Raw genomic sequence first — 18,837 nt, 5'->3', positions numbered from 1 at the left:
CACTCTCAGGAGACTCCCCTGGAGTACTGCATCGAGATCTGAGGCCCTCAATACCATAAGGAAATGGACCTGTTGGGGCAAATCCAGAGGAGGACCACAAAGAATGATCAGAAGGCTGGGGCACCTCTGCTGTGTAGACAGACTGAGAAAGGTGGGGCTGTTCAGCCTGGAGAACAGAAGGTTCTGGCAACACTTCGGAGCACCTTCCAGTACCAAGGGGGCTACAGGAAAGCTGGAGAGAGGTTTTTTACAAAATCATGTAGTGACAGAACGGGGCGGGTGGCTCCAAATAGAAAGAGGACTGGTTAAGATTAGCTTTTAGAAGAAATTCTATACAGAGAGACACTGGCACAGGTTGTCCAGAGAAGCTGTGGCTGCCCCATCCCTGGAAGTGTTCAAGGTCAGGTTGAGCTTTGAGCTTTGAGCAAGCTGGTGTAGTGGAAAGTGTCACTGCCTATGGCAAGTGAATTGGAACTGGATGACTTTTAAGGTCCTTCCACCCCAAACCATTCTGTGATTCTATGATCTAAGAATTGGTGGCAACATGCCTTTTTTTTTTTTTTTTTTTACTTTTCCCAAAGGCGCTCTTCTCTAGCAGGAATTCACAGTCCTAAAGAGGGATGTGGTGAAGAGTAGGTTTTAATGTGTGAAGTAAGCCTGTTAAAATTACCAAAAGGCATAGAAAGTCTAGAAGACAACTCTAAAACTTTACTGACTGATTAGGATTAAAGTAAAAATTGTAAATTAGAGAAAATTATATTTAAGTGGGGGAAAAGTGGTGAGGACTGCTGGACTACATGCCCAGAATATTGCCTTCTGCAGCACCAAATTCAGAAGAGAAGAAATGACAGATTGCATAAAGTTTTTGCAGAAACTTAGTGAACTTTACACATTGCTTATCAATTGCTTTTCTTGTACATTATCTGAGCAAATGTATTTAATGAGACTGCACAGATATTACAGATTTTCAAAGGCGGGGGATCAGAACAAAAGAAGTAAGGAATTTTTTATATTTAAAACTTCTTTTTAATATTTATTTAATTTTGGAAGTATTATTTTATAATATGCATTATATAGAAAAAAGTTCTTGAACTTTGAGGTGATGCATGTAGTCATACAGCAAATGACAGGCAAAAGCTGTGGTGTTTGAGGAATTAAAAATGTAGCAATAAAACCTGTATTTCTTCAGTGCATGGAGATGTCATTAAAATGTGTTTTCTGCATGTGCTTTTGTATGTTCAGATAAATCCACTCTGGACTATTTTTGAGGTACATGTCAGCAAGCAATTAAATACTGGTTTGACGGTTTCAATCAACTTCTTTGCAACTTGCAGCACATTTTTGCAGTACTGTCAAAACATGCATACCCACAGGACGTGAAAATTGTGTGAATTTAATTTAAATCTAAATCACTGATTCTAATGTGAGACTAATTGAAATAAACCCTTTATTATCAGTTGAATTAAGTCAGTAAGAGATACCAGCTAGTACCTGTGATTGTGGAATTTCACAGCTAAGAAATATAACGTTAGGGTGCTTATGAAGGCGTGAGGATCACTGCACGCATCAAGCAACAGATTTGTTCTTGTTTGCTATAGGAAGTTAAAGGATACTTTTGAGGCCCTGTAACACCTTAAGGAAGCAGTGTGTATTCCAGGACAAAAGTAATAAACTTTAGAAACCACTTCAAGGTACAGCAGCATTGCTCCTTTAAGAAATACCATTTTTTTATATTTTACTTGTGAATTCATTAACTCTTTGTGTATCATTTAGCATTATTAAATTAGTAAATATTATTCTAAAATACTCAAAAACTTTTAGAGACATAGAGCAGTGGAAAAAGTTGCATGACAGAAGTACTGAAGATTTGTTGTGTCCATGAGCTCACTTGATGAATTGAGGTTTAAGTGGAGGAGGAGGAGGAATGTGTGTTCCTTGCTGGGTGAGTTTCACTGGGTATCCTAGAAGTACCTAAGCATGATGTGTACCTAAGTGAAGTACCTGAGCCAGCTGCAATGGTACTGCTGAACCCATGGCACTGGTGAGGTGCCCAAGTGTTTGAAGTCATTTATAAGCAACTGAGAACAAATACTGGGTTTTACATGATTGCACATTTTTAACTCTAGCTATTTTGGAAAGACAGTGGGATCACTTCTTGGTACTTCAACTTGCCTAGATTAGGTTTGAAGGTTTACAGCAAGAAAGCTGTGTCTAGCTCAAATTTGAAACATAACTTATTCTTAATTTTGTTGTTATGATAGTTCATCTTTAATAAGACAAACTGATCTTTAGGAACACCTAGGGGGTCTGACCAATAAATAAGAAATCCTGGGCTAGACATTAAATAAACACTTTCTGAAAAGATGGTGTTTTCCTAAGAAAGGAAAGGGTAGGTTTTCTTTTATTACACTGTTAGAAGCTGATTTTAAAATGTGATTTGCATACATTTTAACACCTATATGGACAACACCTTCTTGGCTAGATAGAGAATGAACGGGGTGAGAACCCTGTTTGTCATTAATCTCTGTGTGAGTAGGATGGAGCAAGCTTTATGCATGTCTGACTGAAATCAAGTGAAAGGGAATGGAGTTCCCTGCCCCAAATATGGACAAATTCTGATAAATGGAGATGACAAGCAGAAAAAATAAGGCACTATCTCAGAGTATGGATATATGTCAGTCCTTCTAGAATTTTCCAAAACTAACAGTCTCATTTATAGATTTAGGAGTGGATTGTGCAGGACTAAGGGGCTTCTCAAGTAAACCAGTGTTCCTCATTTTTCCAAGAGATTAAACAAGACTCCAGAATCCTAGGGGGCTTCTGGAGGAGCTGCTGTGAAAAGTTGGGATTGCTGAGGCAATAGTCTCATCTGTAAGGTAATGTAAGCATAACTGAGTGTCTGTCAAGTGCCACTTGTTCGTCAGAGCTTTGTACTCTTCCTCAGTAGAACGGTTTGATTTGTTTACGAAGGTCTGTAATGCTTTAAGAGTCAAAGGATTGTCTTATAGGCCACAAACACAGCTTTGTAGAGTGTGGTTCTGAAAATGGATCAGATGCTTGATTTGTTGGAGGAGTTGAGTCAGGGTAATTGGAATTCATAGAGATCTGGGTCCTCTGTCTTCTTTTCTGCTAAATGTGGTTAAGTTAAGATGCCTGCAGAAATTATCAGCGAGAGGTTCAGAGATTCTTCTGAAATAATCTCCACATGCAAAATCAGTACAATTTTGGCTTTCTCAAGCACTCTGACTTGCATTTCTCTAACACCCCTCTTCTGTCCTTTGGCACTGAAATATCCATGGCACTGAAACATAAGAAACCTGATTTGGGGTTCGGAGTGAGATTAACATACAGATACAGAAAAACCCAAAACACTTCATCCAGCTGCTACTCAAATATATGTGCTAGTGTTTTACCGGGTTAAAGTTTTTTGCCTGAAGTCTCTTCTGGTTTTGCTGGTGCTGAATTGCCAAAGCTGTAGCCTTGTTTTGTTTCTAGGTGGGAAAAAAATTCTGCATGTTGACCTACCTAGCGGTACAAGGAAACAAAATTAATTTTAGCACTGTTTTAGGCTCACACAGCTTTAGCAAGAAACATGTGCACTCCCAACAGATTGGACTCTTGTTTCTGGATTTTAAAGTTTTAGTCCCAGTACACATTCCAGACTAGGCAGTCTCTGTGTGCTGGGTACTAAGAAATGTTCCTGGGTTCAAGTAGCTTAAATGTGCAAGCTGTCTGATAATGCCAGTGTCCATCAGGAAAGCACTTAATATTTAAATTTTGGGCCTCATGTGGAAAATTCTATGGGAGTATTCTGATGCACAGCATAAGAGTCACCATAAAGTGCTACTAGCATATCACTTTTTTTCTTCAATAGACACAAACCCAATTTCATCAGTCCAAATCTAACTACAGATATTAGATGTCTTCTTTTTAAGATAAGCTTAAATACACCCTGATATCCTAACTTCATGCTCACATCAGGCAAGTTAATGTCTATATCTAGGCTTTGGTAAGTAGGCGGTCTTATTAATGGTTTTTTATGTAGTATTACTATAACCAGAAATACATTTATAGCCTGAAAACAGGTTACAAAAGAATCATTCTTAGCTACTCCTTATTTCATAGCCCCTTAATTAAAGCTTGCAAGATGAGTAAAGAAAGTGATCCCTCACAAAAAAAAAAATCCTTTCCCCCATATTACCTACAATGAATAGTTCTTTTAACTATTGATTAGTTTTGTTCTTAGCTTTTCTGCACATTTTGGGTTCTGTGCAGAAACTTCTGTAGTGAGATTCTAGAGCTAGAAAATAATTATTTCCTGTGCACTATTTTCTCAATATGATTAAATGTAGAACTTGTCTGTCAATTAGCACAGTCTCTGCTAGTATCACATTGTATAAATATAATTATTTACAGAAGATAATCTATAAAATGAATGTCTGTGGTCTTCAGCTCAACCGTAGAATCCTTTCCTATTTAAATATGTGTCTTAATATTGCTGATAAATTTCCCATTTCAGATTGAAAACTAAAGCATTAGTTATCACTTGCTGAAACATTTGGTTTAGGTAATTTATTGCTGGATCACTCGAGATGCCAAATATTAAGGCACAACAACCTGTCAAGATCCTGATTTTGTTTCAAACAAAAGCTAACATCAGCCTTGGTTTTCAGAAGATGTATTTTTGTTTTCCGATAGTGAAAGCATTGCTTTGAATTTATTTCTGCTCGATTGTTTATATGGTTACTATGCATATTACCCACCTGCCCCCTCCAAATTCTGATGCGTTGTTTTGCTTCTTTATGGAAGTTACCTCTCCCTTAATGCTACCCTGTGTTATACTCTAAATATTCATGATCACTCAATGCCTTACTGGCCGTTCAGGACTTCTGATATGACCTTTATCACAAGCTGACGTGGGGCAGCAATCACCATTCACTTTGCAGCAGCCTTGCAGCCCCGTGGATCCCCAGGATTATGTGTTACAACATGCTTTGACAGCTGCTCCACAGGCACGAATCTGAGATATACAAATAGGTATTAGCAGTGTGTAATGTCCTCCTCATAAAATGATGGAGGCATACCACACAACCACTAGTTCCTTTCAACCTTCTGTTTCTCAGCTTAGCTGGAACTGTTTACAAGCATACATTTTTGCTGGCTTTTTTCCACAGTCAGTTTTAAACATTGTACCTATTTGTCTTATTTATTTGCATGTTGATATTACTTGCCTGTTATTTCTATACCTATTATTGCTTCTTCTGCTTATTTATACTTCCATATTTTATTGTGTCTCATTATTCCTTGGCTTCAGTGATTGCCTCTTTTGTGAGGCATGTACACCTGCAGTGAATGATTTCCTAAACAGGAATCCCAGAAGCATTCAGGGCTATTTTGTTTAGCTAGGCTTATGCCTCAAAAATATCGTGGTTTATTTTTTACTACAAGTCCCATGTTCAAATTAAAGAAAAACAAAGCAACCAAACAAAGCCACAAAACAACTGGTTATGCACCTTCAAAGATCTGTTTACTAAATTTCTGGGCTCCGTCTTTGGGTCCAGTGGGTCAGGATATTTTGAATCCAGTTCTGTCTTCTGTCCAATTGAAATCACTGCCAGAAGGACCCACACTGCCCTCTGAAGAGCTTACTTACTGTAAGTCATCTTTGAGAGTTGTGGTTCTGTTTTTACACTCCCCATCTTCTTCCAATGCCTCAGGCAAAATAATCTGTGATTAAGATAGAAACCTGAATAAATTGGGGCCATTCGTGCTCCCACCCCGCTGGGATCCCTGCATAGTGAGGAGGGTGCGCAGCCAGGGAGTGCAGCACTCCAGAGAACAACTTCTAGCTCAATTTCCTGGGGAACACCATTCCATGTATGTGTTCAAATATATGGAATTTAATCCTGAAACATTGTAAAATGCTTTGCAGTGTGAGCTAGCATTTGTTGGTATGTTTCATGTTGGGCACAGCTGTGAGAATAAATTTGCGTTTAAACTGAGGTCCCGTGCTGGTCTGCTGCAAATTGCTGGGTTTGGCTGGGTTGAGTGGACAAGCCAGCAACTCCTTGGCTGCAAGAGGAGTTGCATGTATATGAGAAGAGCTGAATGGCTGCCTATTTAAATATAGTTGAAACAAATTACTTGTAGTGGTATCATTAAACATTAAACATACTGCCATTCCAAATCTTGAGAATTATGCCAAAGGAAGTATTTCTGGTTAATGGGGAACTCACCATTTCCAGCAGCAGTCAGCTGGCTGAGGGTTTGGCACAGGGATGCTTTAACATGCAGAGCTGTGCCACAGCAAAGCTCAGCTTGTTGACTGAACTTTTTATTTTGGGTGGTGACACCATAGCTCTGATATCTGCATACTTGTGAGTATGGAGTACTTGTAAGAAGAAAAATAGGTGATAAAGACCTTTATGTTTATCCAGCAGCTGACTGTAACAGGATCTTAATCTGCTTGGTCTGCTTGTACTCCAATGTGTAAAAATCAAAGATAATCAGATCCTCAGAAGCTTAGTTTTTTATTACCAGTTTCCATATATTATTGTGCAGAGTTCAGAACCTGAATTTGGAGTTAATGTGGACAGTATGTGTATCCTTGCCAGCAGTGGCTGAAGCTGTGGCACTGTTGATCGAAGGACTGACTTTCCCTAAGCCTTCCAAAACTAAATTAGAGGTTTGACGAGTTTGCAGGAGAAAAATCGTGTGAAACGAGTTTTGCATTTAACTCTGCTGATCCTGACCTTTCGCTGTTGGCGCTTTCCCTGCTCGTGGCGTGAACAGGGACGGTACGGAGCAGAAGGACGGATGGCGGCGGCGGGTCCGGGAGGGGGAGCTCCGGGCCCGCCGCTCTCCCCCTCCCGGCTCGCTGCTCGCCTCCTCCCGGCCCTCCGCTCCCGGCAGCCTCCCGGCCGCTGACGGCGCCTGCGGCCCGGCGGCCCCCGCCGAAGGACGGCCCGGAGCCCCGCAGGCGAAGCTGTCAGCGCGCCGGGGAAGGTGCTGCCGGTGGGCCGTGCAGCGGCGGGCGGAATGTGAGTGAGGGTCGCTGCAGATGCTGCCTTGCTTTGTTGCTGCTGTGCTCGAGCGGCGTGAGAAACCCGGTGCAGGAGCCGCACGAGGTTGTAGGACACAGCTGTCGCTGGAGAAAAACACCCACAGCCTTACATACCTGCGCCGTGCGGGGGGAGGTGACACGTGTTGAAGGGCTGCCGGTGTCCGAAGTAGCCGAGGGTGCGAGGCTGGCACCCAGCCCCGCGCCGGGACGGTGCCCCTGCGCTCAGCCGTGTGCAGGAAGCCTGAGCGCAGCCCTGGCCTGCGGCACTGAGCGTGCCAATGCCTCCTGGGCACCGAACACCTTTTAAAACTGGCCTCATGGCTCACAGGAGTGTAAGTGAGCAAATCAGGTGTAGATATATGAAGGAGAGGAGAGAATAGCAGTTGGTTACTTTAGCAAAGAAGGAGAAAATAGATTTAATTATGAGTATTTTAGACTCAGAACAGGAAGTGCCAATACTGAAACTTCATGCATAACCAGAACTTTGACCCTTGGTTATCTGTACTGTGATTATTTTTGCTTTTTTTCCCAACTATATCAGCATGCTGTTGTGCAGATACGATAGTTCATGTTGCTTACAGTCTTGGAATCTAATATAGTCCATGATTTTTATTTTTATCTGCACAAATCTACACAAATTATTGCTAAGATTTTTAGCTTGAGAGCAGACACTAAGCTCCATTTGCTGCAGCCTCAGAAAGATTAAAGAGAAATGCATGCAGGTAACTAGAAACTTAGCAAGACCCATATTTTCAAGAAGTCACCTTGATTTCTCCCTTAAGTATGTGTTTGTATGTTCTGTGTTTTGTTTTGCTATTTTTTGGGTATATTTCACATGTGGCAATGCGGTTAAAATAATGCAAATTATGATTACATTGGTAATGGGTAGTATTTTAGAAATATGTAACTCATTGAGAGGTTTTTTTTTAACTTTAATTTTTTTTAAAACTTGGTTAACAACATGACAGTGGTACCAAAGTAGTTTAAACAAAATATGCCAGTGGGGAACTGCTGACTCTTGCATTGGCAGCTGTCAACTTTTTTATGCCATGTTTTATATGTATTCCATAGAGCTTTTTAAATGAGGAACAAGGCAGTTGCTGAGTTTTTGCTTTTGGGAGCCTCAATATGGCTCTAGATGTCTAAGCTCAATTTAAATTATTTCATTTGAAAAAATTAAATTTTATTTAAAACTTCCATGATACTGAATTATTCTTTAAATATATCTGATTTCTCTCAGTGTGCAGTTCTTGGAAAGAGAGGGATTACCTGCAAGCTTTAAGAGCTAAATAGTATCAGGTTTAGTGTTGGCATTACCGCTTTACCTCTGCTATGCTGTGGTATGAATTACAGCTGGATTACTCGCTGTGTGCATGGATTACGTTCTCCCTCTATTTGTTCTAATGAACTTAAAAGGAGAAAAACAGAAAGTTCTATATCTCTATTACATTTTTCTAAATAGTTATGAATCTAAGTGACACTAGAAAACTTCATTAGACTTTTCAGGGAAAAAATAAAACCTACTTGTTTACTTGAAACCAGTGTTATCTGATAGAGGTGTTTATCTAAGTCTGTGAAATACTATGGCTGTTAAATGAGCTCTGATTTCTGTAAAGTGAGAAATGTCCCGAGGTATCTACCTAGCGTTGCTTTATATTTAATTAAAATACAAAACCAGCATAGAATGATTTGTTTAAAACTCACTATGTACCATATTTTTACAGGTAATTATAAAGAGGAAGCAGAAGTCCTACAAAAGTAGTCCATGTAACTCTGATGTTTAATAATTTTACAGTTAGCCAGGAAGGGGTGGGAGAGTATCTAATAATTGTAACTCCTAAACTGGCATAAAATTACTAACAAGAGAGAGGTCTCTGATAAAGGATGAATCAAGATTGCTTATGAAAAAGGGTTCAGCAGGCCTTTTTCAGTATATTGACTCTATGAGGCTACATCTGGAGACAACAATACACACTGTACTTGCAGGGCGAGAGCAGTCTATTCTAGGAAGCAAATGCTAAAAGACTCAAGGTTGTGTTATACAATGTGCTCAGTTGCCATCCATACACTGTAATTCAACCATGGATTAATACCAGATTGAAGCCAAAGGTGTGCCAGGAATGTTTTGAAAGGGAAGAAGAGCAGAAAAAGAAATTGCATCTCCTTTTGATTCATGGTACGACTGCAGCTGTAACATGCAACCCTTGATGCCAGCTGCCACACTTTGCTCTGGGGCCTTCAGGCCATAAAAGTTCACTGTCCTTTTGTAAGTGCCACCTCTGATGTTCTCTGAAAGTGTTTCATAGTCTGTTGCTAATCAAATTCTTGGCTAGAATTGATATCTTGGAATGGGAGGAGCAGTAAGGGAGCAGAAAGTTTATGTAAGTGTGGTTCGCATGTATGTGCTTGACAGATGTGCAGCCGATTAGCTGGAGGTTACAGGCTGACTTTTACTGTGGCAGTAGCCCCCGATGCTTTGGTATCTTTCCAATACTTTGAGCAGGGCAGTGAGTTTTTTCAGTGAATGAGTGAGTTAGTGCTGTGGTTTTGTTGTTATGGTCTTCCTTAGTTTGATGAGGCTAAGAGGCAGAGGGAAGCCTTGGCCTAATCTTGTTACAGTAAACAAGAGGTAAAGACTTCTAAACCTTCTGTTGATGTGATTGTTGAATGTTTAACAGTCTTTTGTTCCCAGTTGTTTACAGTAATTGAGTCTTTTCCCTTGTAGCGGTTGTGCTGCTGTCCTCATTAGTGCATATTCCAAGATAAATACCATATACGAGACTTGCAAATACTGTACAGCAGAAGATCTGTTCTCTGGTTTTGTTTGCTAAATGTTACACCTTCCAAAATATGTTAGTCCCTAATACTGAGGATAGACCTCATGTCCTTAGGCAAAACAGCAAAGGCAGACAGCAGACCTTTTGTAACTGCCACTGTTATCACTTTTTATGCAGTAGGCATTTAGGGATCTGAAATGTAAGGAGAAATAACTGCCAGAGTTCACTTATAAGTAATATCTATCATAGTGAATGTGCTTTTGAACTTTTTTTTTCCCTTGAATTACTTTTTTTCAGACCTTAAGCAACTTAGAAAGTCAATGAGTTTGGGACAAGGATGGAGAAAAGAAAGGGGGGTAATAATGTTGTAGATTTAGGACCTAGAGATTTCCTCAAGTGTTATAATGATCTTCTGATGGGCTAGATAACCCTCTTCTTCTGTCTCATCCTGCACTCAGTGATCCTCTGTGTCTAGCTATCATTTGAAACTACTTGAGCAGTTCAGTGTAAATAAACCTTTTTCTCTCAGTACTTAGATACAGTAGGCAAATCCCAGGGATGACAGCTCAGGCATGGTTAGTTTTGGTTCACTTGTTAGCCATTGCTGGTTAAATCTGCTGTACCGTCTAGCTAACAATTGTCAGACTCAGCAAAAAGCTTTAGAAAAGGCTTGCTCTGTGATCCATTTGCCAAATACAGAGTTTAGTTCCTCCTCTGTAATCAAGCTGGAGTCAGTTGATTATAGCTGAGATTTATCATGCCAGTATCCTGCTTGTTGTCCTTTCCCTGTCTCTTTGGTTAAGTGACTCCCATTGCTGGAAAAAAACAAATTGAATCTCAAATTCTTCCTATTTAGAAGTATCTTTTATTATCTCTAAACAGTAGGATTTCTTTGAAGTATAGAACATGAATTTGATGAGAAGGGACAACTTCCAGAAGATTGTAGTCTCTTCTGGAGTTTGCTGTCTCCTGACAGATGGAGAAAGGTTTCAGTCCTTGAGCAAGAACACAGATAGTCTGATTCAGAGGAAGCAATTGGTAGGTAAGAAATGTCATGTTGGATTTTTTCCATTTCCTTCCCTTTTTTATGTCTACCTTTGTATTTCACTGTCAATTACATTTTTGGCATTGTGGGCAGGAAAACAGCTTCAAGCTGGATTGATATTGCTGTGGCTGTGTTTTTCTTGAAGTTAGAAAAGTACTTGTTTAATTTTTCCCTCATTTAGAATATCTGTTTTAAATTACTTAAGTTTAAATTGTAATCTCAAGGGATCTCACAGCTCAGTCCCTCTGCACAGAGGCCACCCCAGCTGTATTTGAGGTGCCTGCTGTTTGCCATGCTGGCTGGTGCCTGGCTCCTGCCTTGTCACAAGTATCTGGTACTTGTCTGCACCCAGCTCCCTGCCGGAGGCCGCAGCCCTGACACAGAATGTAGGAATGCACACAGCCAGCTCGGGCTTGACGCTGTGCCTGAGTTCATAAAGTTTCTTGGGACCCAGAGCATGGGGGTAACACTGCCAGGCAGTGGCTTTGTCTGGAGCCTTTGCCATTTTCCCCAGTGCTCTTGCCTTGGGAAGTGCTGTACAGAAACAACCTAAGTGACTCACTGTAGATTGGAAAAAAGACTTCAGTCCTATGCTGAAAAAAAGATGCTGTGTAATTTTTAAACCCACAATGTCCCTAGAAGTGTAGGGACATTTGCACCGAGCTGCACCTCTGCTAATGAGCCCAGCTGGAGCTGATTTGTTTCTGCATCTCTGGTACAGATAATCTGACCATGGATAATTGAGTGTTGACTCTATAAATAACCACTTTGAAATCCTTGTCTTAAAATTGTTTTCTCTTCTTCCTGTTAGCTTCCAAGCTTACTCTCTGTAGTCATTTCTTGGCTGAGCAAGGGTTACTCTCATGTCTTGGCAAACATGTGTCCTATTCATATCTTCCCACCTGAAGTGAAATGTTACACCAAGCATGGTGAAACCAGGTTCTAGCACTATAAAAAGTGAGCTAAGTCCTAGTAGGAAATAATCATCCTAATGTTTTACATATGCTCCAATTGACTCTTGGGGTTTAAACCAAAAATGACTGACACACATGAAATATTTGATACCTTGGAAAGATAGTTATTGCATGCTTCTTCTCAGAGACATCCTTTTACTCATATAACAGTTAAATGTCTTCAGGTAAAACTGGTTTATTTGTATGGACTTGCTTCAAGTTGAACTTCTTATCATCTTGGTTTGTTTACTTACTGTCTGTGTTAAAGCTCACAAGAATTGTTCTGAGTTGAGCTATGCCTTGCTTTAATAAGATTGTTTTTCTATTAGCTTATAGAAAGTAATTAGGATGCCTAATAGGAAAAATATCCTGTGTCTTCAGCTGGTGAGCACCTACTTTTTTTTTTTTTTTCCAAAAGTTTTTCCAAAATATGGTATGTATGTGCTTCTGAGCAGTCCATGGAAAGTTAGAGCCACCCGCACAGTTTATTCAGGGCATTGGAAGTGGGAGAAGGGAAAGCAGAATTGCACAGCTGTGGTGTCACAGCAATTCTTGCACCTTGGTGGATACTTGCACTGGAAATCACCTGTCTCTTCTCCCTGTGTCATTCCTGCCATATTATTCTAAAACAGAAGCAACGTCAGTGGGTGAATAAACTTGGAATGCTTTAAATTGAGATCTGCACTCTAATGGCTGTGTGGCCTTGGAAAATACCTTTCTTTACACAGCATCTGAAACACTGACCATGCTTCAACAAACTTTGGAAAACCCAACTTGAAAAAAACTGAGCAAATACCTGTCAGAGAAAAAAATCTTATATATATATAGGTATAGCACACATGAAAAACTCTCATCACAAACAATGAATGGAAATTTGTTAAATTATGAATGGAGAAATAGTTTATCCAGAAGAAGTAATTAGTATTATGAGAAGTTCATTGCAGTGATGAGTAGTCAAGAGGTGCATGAAGAGACAGAATATGAAATAGTTGTCACTTGCACTCTCAGAGGTTAATTTGCATTTATTTCATTCATGTGCAGTTAGGTCTGAGTTTCTTTAGTTTGCACAGTTAGAAGTCATAAATGATGCAAGTTAAAGTGAAAACCAAATTTAGAATCAAGAAACTGTATGTAAATACGGAACTAAAGAGTTTTTTAAAGAGAGAAGAACAGATTAAAAATGCCTTACAAACCCACTTTTGTATTTGGGTATGTTTTTCAGTGTTGTCTCTTGAGTTTTATTCTGTAGAAGGTTAAGAGTTTGGTTTTTTGTTTGTAAGAGCTATTGTATGTAATGAGGGAAACATGAACAAGTGACCTCTTCAGGAGTTGTTTTTTCCACATTCATTTTGGAGGCTGTGTATTAAGGGGTTATCACTTGTGGTTATTCATGCAGCATTCTAAATAATAGATTTTCTTACCTCTGGCAAATAATGTGCTTGAAAGATGAGTGAACTGATTTATCTAAAATGTCTGGATTGAGGAAATACTCTGAACTGACAGTTATGCTGCTTTTGTAGCAGGTTTTGATAAAGCCAATTGAAACTTAAATGTAGGCTCATTCAATTTTCAAAACAAAGCAAGTGTCCCTAGCTAGGCAGATCTGTATGGTTACCTGGATTTTGAAATTATGTCAGAATATTCCAAGGGAATTAATTTGATGCCTTGGAATACCCATGAGGAGTGGCAAACAGAAAACCAAGTAAAAAACATCATATGTAGATTTTAGCTTGGATTTCCTAAAATATTATAATTATTGTAATAATGTTACTAGTAATAAAAACAATAATAGTAATAAACCTTATGTGATTGTATTTATTTTCTATTTTGTCTGAGAATTTTTAACTCTTTGCTGATTTGGTTCAAAAATCCAAAGTTTCAGCAGTCTTGTGAAAATCAGCAAGTGTGAGGAGATAGCTTAAATAATGTGGCCCAGAGAACAGTATTCCATGCAGTAGTAGCACATTTGCAGCTTGCACTGACAGCTGGCACATGTCTACCTGCAGACCAGAGCTTGTCCCTTGGGGAGAGGGACAAAGACTGTGGATACAGGATGAAATGATGGGGCTGCTGGGGGACAAAGAAGCTCAGGGTAACAGAGATGGAGCAATTTACCATTCAAACCTGCGAATTTCTAGAAAAAAAAATCCATTATTTCTGTGCTTAAAAAACCGCTTAAGAAATAGATTGATTCACCAGGTGCTGAGTTTGGATCCCAAGTAACAGAAAAAGCCAGAAGGTTTAAACAACAGCTTATATGCAAGTCCTGCAAAGATGGTTTTTTTGGCCTAATTTCAGTGAAGTTACTATTTCTCTAGAAGTTATTTGTATGGAATGATAAAATGAGATAATGATATGTGATCTTGATATTGAATAAAATCTGGTGTCATGTTTTTCACAGAGCCAGATGAAGAATATGTCACCTAAAAATAATAACCAGTTTTCTCGGAGTCATAGTAGAGCATTGTTTTTTTCCAAACCACTTCAGTGGTCCCATCTCACTCTGCAATAGCTTATCTTTTCTAACAGTAAAAAGGAATGACATTATATATTTTTGGATTAAGTGAAACATTAAAGAAACATTAAACATTTCTGGTTTATGGCAGATGAGGGGAAACATTTAATTCGTTCTTAAAGCAATAAGGTACATAAATTATTTTGTTATTGTTATGTAAATATAGCTAAGGGAAATAAGTAAAGAGGGAAATAGAGATAGAGTGAAATATTTTACCTCATAAGTATAAATGAATAAAAATATGTGTTATTGGATGACCTTGAATGTGAAAGATCTGCCTGAGGGAACAGGTCTATTACATGGTACAAAGCATGAGAGGATGACAATACTAAATTTTCCTCTATTTTGCAACAATCTGGAGTGTAATTATTTAAGTCGGGTGTTTGAATAAATGAATAGATTATTTGTTTATAAATTTGTACATTTAGCCAAATAAAAGATTTCTCTTCACATATAAAATCACTCACAAAATTCTGATTTGTTGGCAGTATTTACCTTTGTGAGTACTGTGGCTTGATTGATAGAAATATTTTAGCATTTCACCTGATACATCTGTCCTAAGTTTAGGGCTGATAATGCATTTCCATCCTCTGAGTACAAAAACAGTGGGAATGTGGGTCAGCAGGTAGTAAGATACCAGTGCAAAAGGATGGTGAGGGCTGTCCTTGTGGTGCTGGACACAAGATTTGAGGTGGTATTTAGCTCAGACTCTCGTTTCACATTGGACTTAACTGTGCATCTCCTCCAGCAGAATGTAAAATTTCTGTGCATAAGCTTTCCTTGCTTTTCTTTGGTAGGCTGTCACTCAGAAAAGTGTGTACCCAAGATTCGCTTGCTCCGTTACTTCATTTTTGCCTGGGGATTTTTGGCCTTGCTGAGTTGAGAAATATAGAGTTGAAAATTGTCATTTTTTTCTGCAGTAGCAATGTGTCAGGTGGCAAATGCTAGTTACACGTGTAGAATTGTGTCATTACAGGAGGGATGAATTCCTACTTAAGTCTTCAATTCCTTTTTTAATCAAGTTAATACTCTAAATCATTAATATCCCCTTTTATAGCTGTAGAAACAGACCTTGACACTACAGTTAAATCTAGGTCTTCCTGCTCAATGATGTGAAGACTGACACTGTCACCAGGGCAGGGTATTCACACTTCTGTTGTGCTCCTGTCTGTCTGATACTTCAGTGATACCTTCGAGCTTCATATTTATATCTCAGAATCCTTACAAAAGAAGTAGGCAAGAGGCAAGTACCCAGAAGCTTCAGTTTACATTTAGGATAATTAATTTCACTATTTGAAGCATTTTTTGGAGTTCCATTTGACCCTTCTTTCTTTTCATGCTTTTTACTCGTGAGGAATGATAGTGTTCTAGGAAGTGCTGTGTGTGGCTCTTTATGGAATTTTGCCATTTGTAAGATATTTGGCCACGTAAATGTAAAATAGTGATAGTCTAGAGATTATTTCTCATGTGTTTTATAATTATCCTGACAAATGCCAGGTTATTCCATAAATTAAAGAATTTCCAGGAAAACTCAGGTTCATCCTACTGTGTTATACACAAACACTCTCCTTCTTTCCTGGATCAAGGAAGTAAAAATTCAGTGTCCTCTTCTAAATATACACTTGTGGGTTTTGCTGCTTTTAATTTTGCATTTTGGTTCATTTCTGCAGTTACTTGAGTTGTATCAACAATTATTAAAAAAAAAAAAAAAAAAAAGAAAGAAAAAAAGAAAAAGGGAAAAAAGCCCCTGCAGCCGTTTTCAGCTCATGTTGTTCTTGGCACAGGTTCAGTTCTGGTGTCCAACTGGTAGGACCGAAACTTGGTGCTTAACAAGTGCCTGTAGTCAAAACAGTTGGTGTGTGCGAGCAGAGATCTGGTGTTTGCTGCGGCAGGTCATCTGCCGGATTTTCCCCGTGTGCAGAATACCTAATCACGTTGCTGTGTTTCTCTGACGGCATCTGTGGCAATGTGAATCGCTTCACGTTCCAAAAGTACATGTTTACAGTCGTCGTAGAATCAGATTAAGTTGGCAGCCTGCTCCTCTCTGTAAGTGGCTCAGTTTACATTTCTTCTTCTAGCAGGATGTTTTGCATAATTTTGCTGATCCTACTCACTTGTAGACTTTGTGAAATGGAGAATCGTTTCAGTGGGTTTCTGTCAGAAAGCGAAGCTTGTGTTTATTGTAAATAAACACCAGCAGAACGGTGGTTATTTTAGCACTTGATAATTTCCCAATTATGTCATTTGACCTGGAATGAAGCTTGTGATTGTTGAGCAGTGTTTTATGCAGCAGAGCAGTCCGGGGGTTGGAGCTGGCAGTTTATTTCCTTTGTCAGTTTACAAGAAGTATCAAAATGAAACCGACTGTGCTGTTTCCTTTCCAGTGCGCAGTGCAAGAAGGGTGGAACGGTTTGCGGATATTATTTCCAAACTTTTTCAGCTGGACTTGGAATAGTGTTTTGTCAAAAAAGCTGGTAAAGTTATCCTTCAATCTTGCAACATTATGCTGTAGTTTGCTAACATCAAATACAATTTTATTTTTGTTTAACCTCACGTACAGAGTTTTGCTAGTGTTTTTTCAGACTGTGGCTGCAAAATGAAAGTGCTTACAAGGTGTTTATGAATTCTTGTTATGAACCAGCTGCCAGTTCCTGCAAGATGACACATTTCTGCAAGAGTCTAGGCTGTTCATTTTCTGGTTGCTGGCTGTTGCTTTTCGGGCATGTGTGGGGTTTTTTTCTGTTTTGGTTTTATTAGGATTAATGCCAAGTACATTTGCAAACTTTGAACTGGGATCAGTACAAGGTGGTAGGTTTCATTTACCGTTTATTGAAATTGTAAGTATGCATTGCTCAACTTTGCACAGTGAAAGGCTGTGCAACAAAGCACCTCAGGATATAATGTAAATAGAAAAACTGTAATTTGTGCTTAGGCGGTGTATGAGTTACCATGAGTAACATCTTCATCAACAAGACTATGAGATACTAAATTTCATTACTATCTGCTTAAATACTGTAAATGGGGAGTAGCAATATTCATATTGTGTTAAGGGCAGTTGGATCAGTTACTTTATGCTATTCCAAGTAAAAGGACTGTGAACTCAAGTGTTGTGGTGAATACAAGCTTAAAAAGAAGTTTTATTATTCTATAAATGTTTACTAGCAGTAAATAACTTTCTTACCTTTCAGAGTTTTGGCAATTACATTTTGTTTGTTTTTACCAAGTGTAATACCAAGCTATAATCCATAACACTGGGTCTCTGAGTTATTCATCAGTCAATCTAAAATTGGTTTTTACTTTAGGCCTCTTGTACACAGGAAGTCAGATCATGCTGAACAAGAGTAATGTTTCAAAATGACTTGTGCTGACAAAGTTTTAGTGACTGTCTTCTGACAACATAAAGGGTTTTTTTTTTCCTTTTTTGTTTCAAGTATCTGAAGAAAAAGCACTGAAAGATGAAAGACATATCTTTCTTTATGCTCAAATTATATCCTAACATTTTTCTTCCATGATTGTCTGTCATATTGATGGAGAAGGCACTAACTGGGCAAAAACTTTTCACTTGATTTGATCAATTTTGAGTAGCATATGTTGGGAGAGAATGTGGATGCCAGTGGGATATACTAAGAAATGAGTTTTTGTTTCCAGTCCAGATAAGAGATAATCTGCAGTTTCAGGATCACATAAAGATCTTTTTTGGTAGGAAACTGCAATGTTTGACATGTTTTATGGGCATCATATTTGCTGTAGTGTCGTTGTAAGGTTTGCTGTGTGCTGATTGCTTGATCTTGCGTATAAGAGTCAAGGCAAAAATTTGAAAAGAGACTTTCTACTCAGAATGTGGTTTGCCTCATTTTCCCACATGCTGTGCTTGTGGCTCTGGAGCTCGTGTTGCCCCTCTATTGCTTTGCTTTTTTTGCTTATGATTAGAAGATGTGGCGTTTCCTGCAAAACAGCTGCTAGTATTCCCTGGTGACCCATCAGAGAGGATCCAGTGGAATTACAGATTTAAAGGCAGACCTGGAGGACTTTGGCAGCTGCAGCAGAGATCTGGGGAAAGGCAGGGCGTTGCATTGTGCAGGAGGCAGGAAGGAGGATTAAAAATGGAGTATAAGGGCATAGGAGAGAAGCTCTGGAGATTCACGGACTGTTAGGTCTCCAACAACATAAGGACTTCACATCTACAAACAATTCAGATTTGGCTGAGAAAGTTGGACTAAATCCATGTTTCCATAGGACATGGAGAATCTCCTGGAATAGTTTAAGATCATTTGCAATGCTACTGATGCAGAGTTTTGCAGTGTACCTTAGAACTATATGGAGCGCCGGGCTTTCAGACACTTGCTGCAGAATAGAAAAAGTAGAAGCTATTGATCTGAAATTGATTCTATAGAAAGTGAGGTAATTCAGTGAGAGTGTTAAACTTTCTTCTGAGATTAATGCCATTAATACGCTAACTGTTTGACAGGCGAAGTCACATGTTG

At 39.0% G+C, this 18,837-nt stretch overlaps 1 protein-coding gene across 6 annotated transcripts in view; it reads left to right on the top strand.

Annotated features, from left to right (window-relative positions):
• ATXN7L1 (ataxin 7 like 1) overlaps positions 1-18,837 on the top strand; it is a 111,139-nt gene that overhangs the window by 55,617 nt on the left and 36,685 nt on the right. The window contains exons 1-2 of one of the 6 annotated variants that reach the window (XM_038153011.1): positions 16,264-16,399; positions 16,738-16,827. The exons of 3 other annotated variants lie outside the window; for them this stretch is intronic. The gene's annotated coding sequence lies outside the window, so the exon portion shown is untranslated. Of the gene's footprint in view, positions 1-5,713; positions 7,041-16,263; positions 16,400-16,737; positions 16,828-18,837 lie in introns of those variants that run through there. 2 more of the 6 variants (XM_038153012.1, XM_038153013.1) reach the window with 2 other exon arrangements.

Source organism: Motacilla alba, chromosome 1A (genome assembly GCF_015832195.1).
Source record: "Motacilla alba alba isolate MOTALB_02 chromosome 1A, Motacilla_alba_V1.0_pri, whole genome shotgun sequence".
Lineage (NCBI taxonomy): Eukaryota > Metazoa > Chordata > Aves > Passeriformes > Motacillidae > Motacilla > Motacilla alba.
This window is presented reverse-complemented; position numbering and strand designations above follow the sequence as displayed.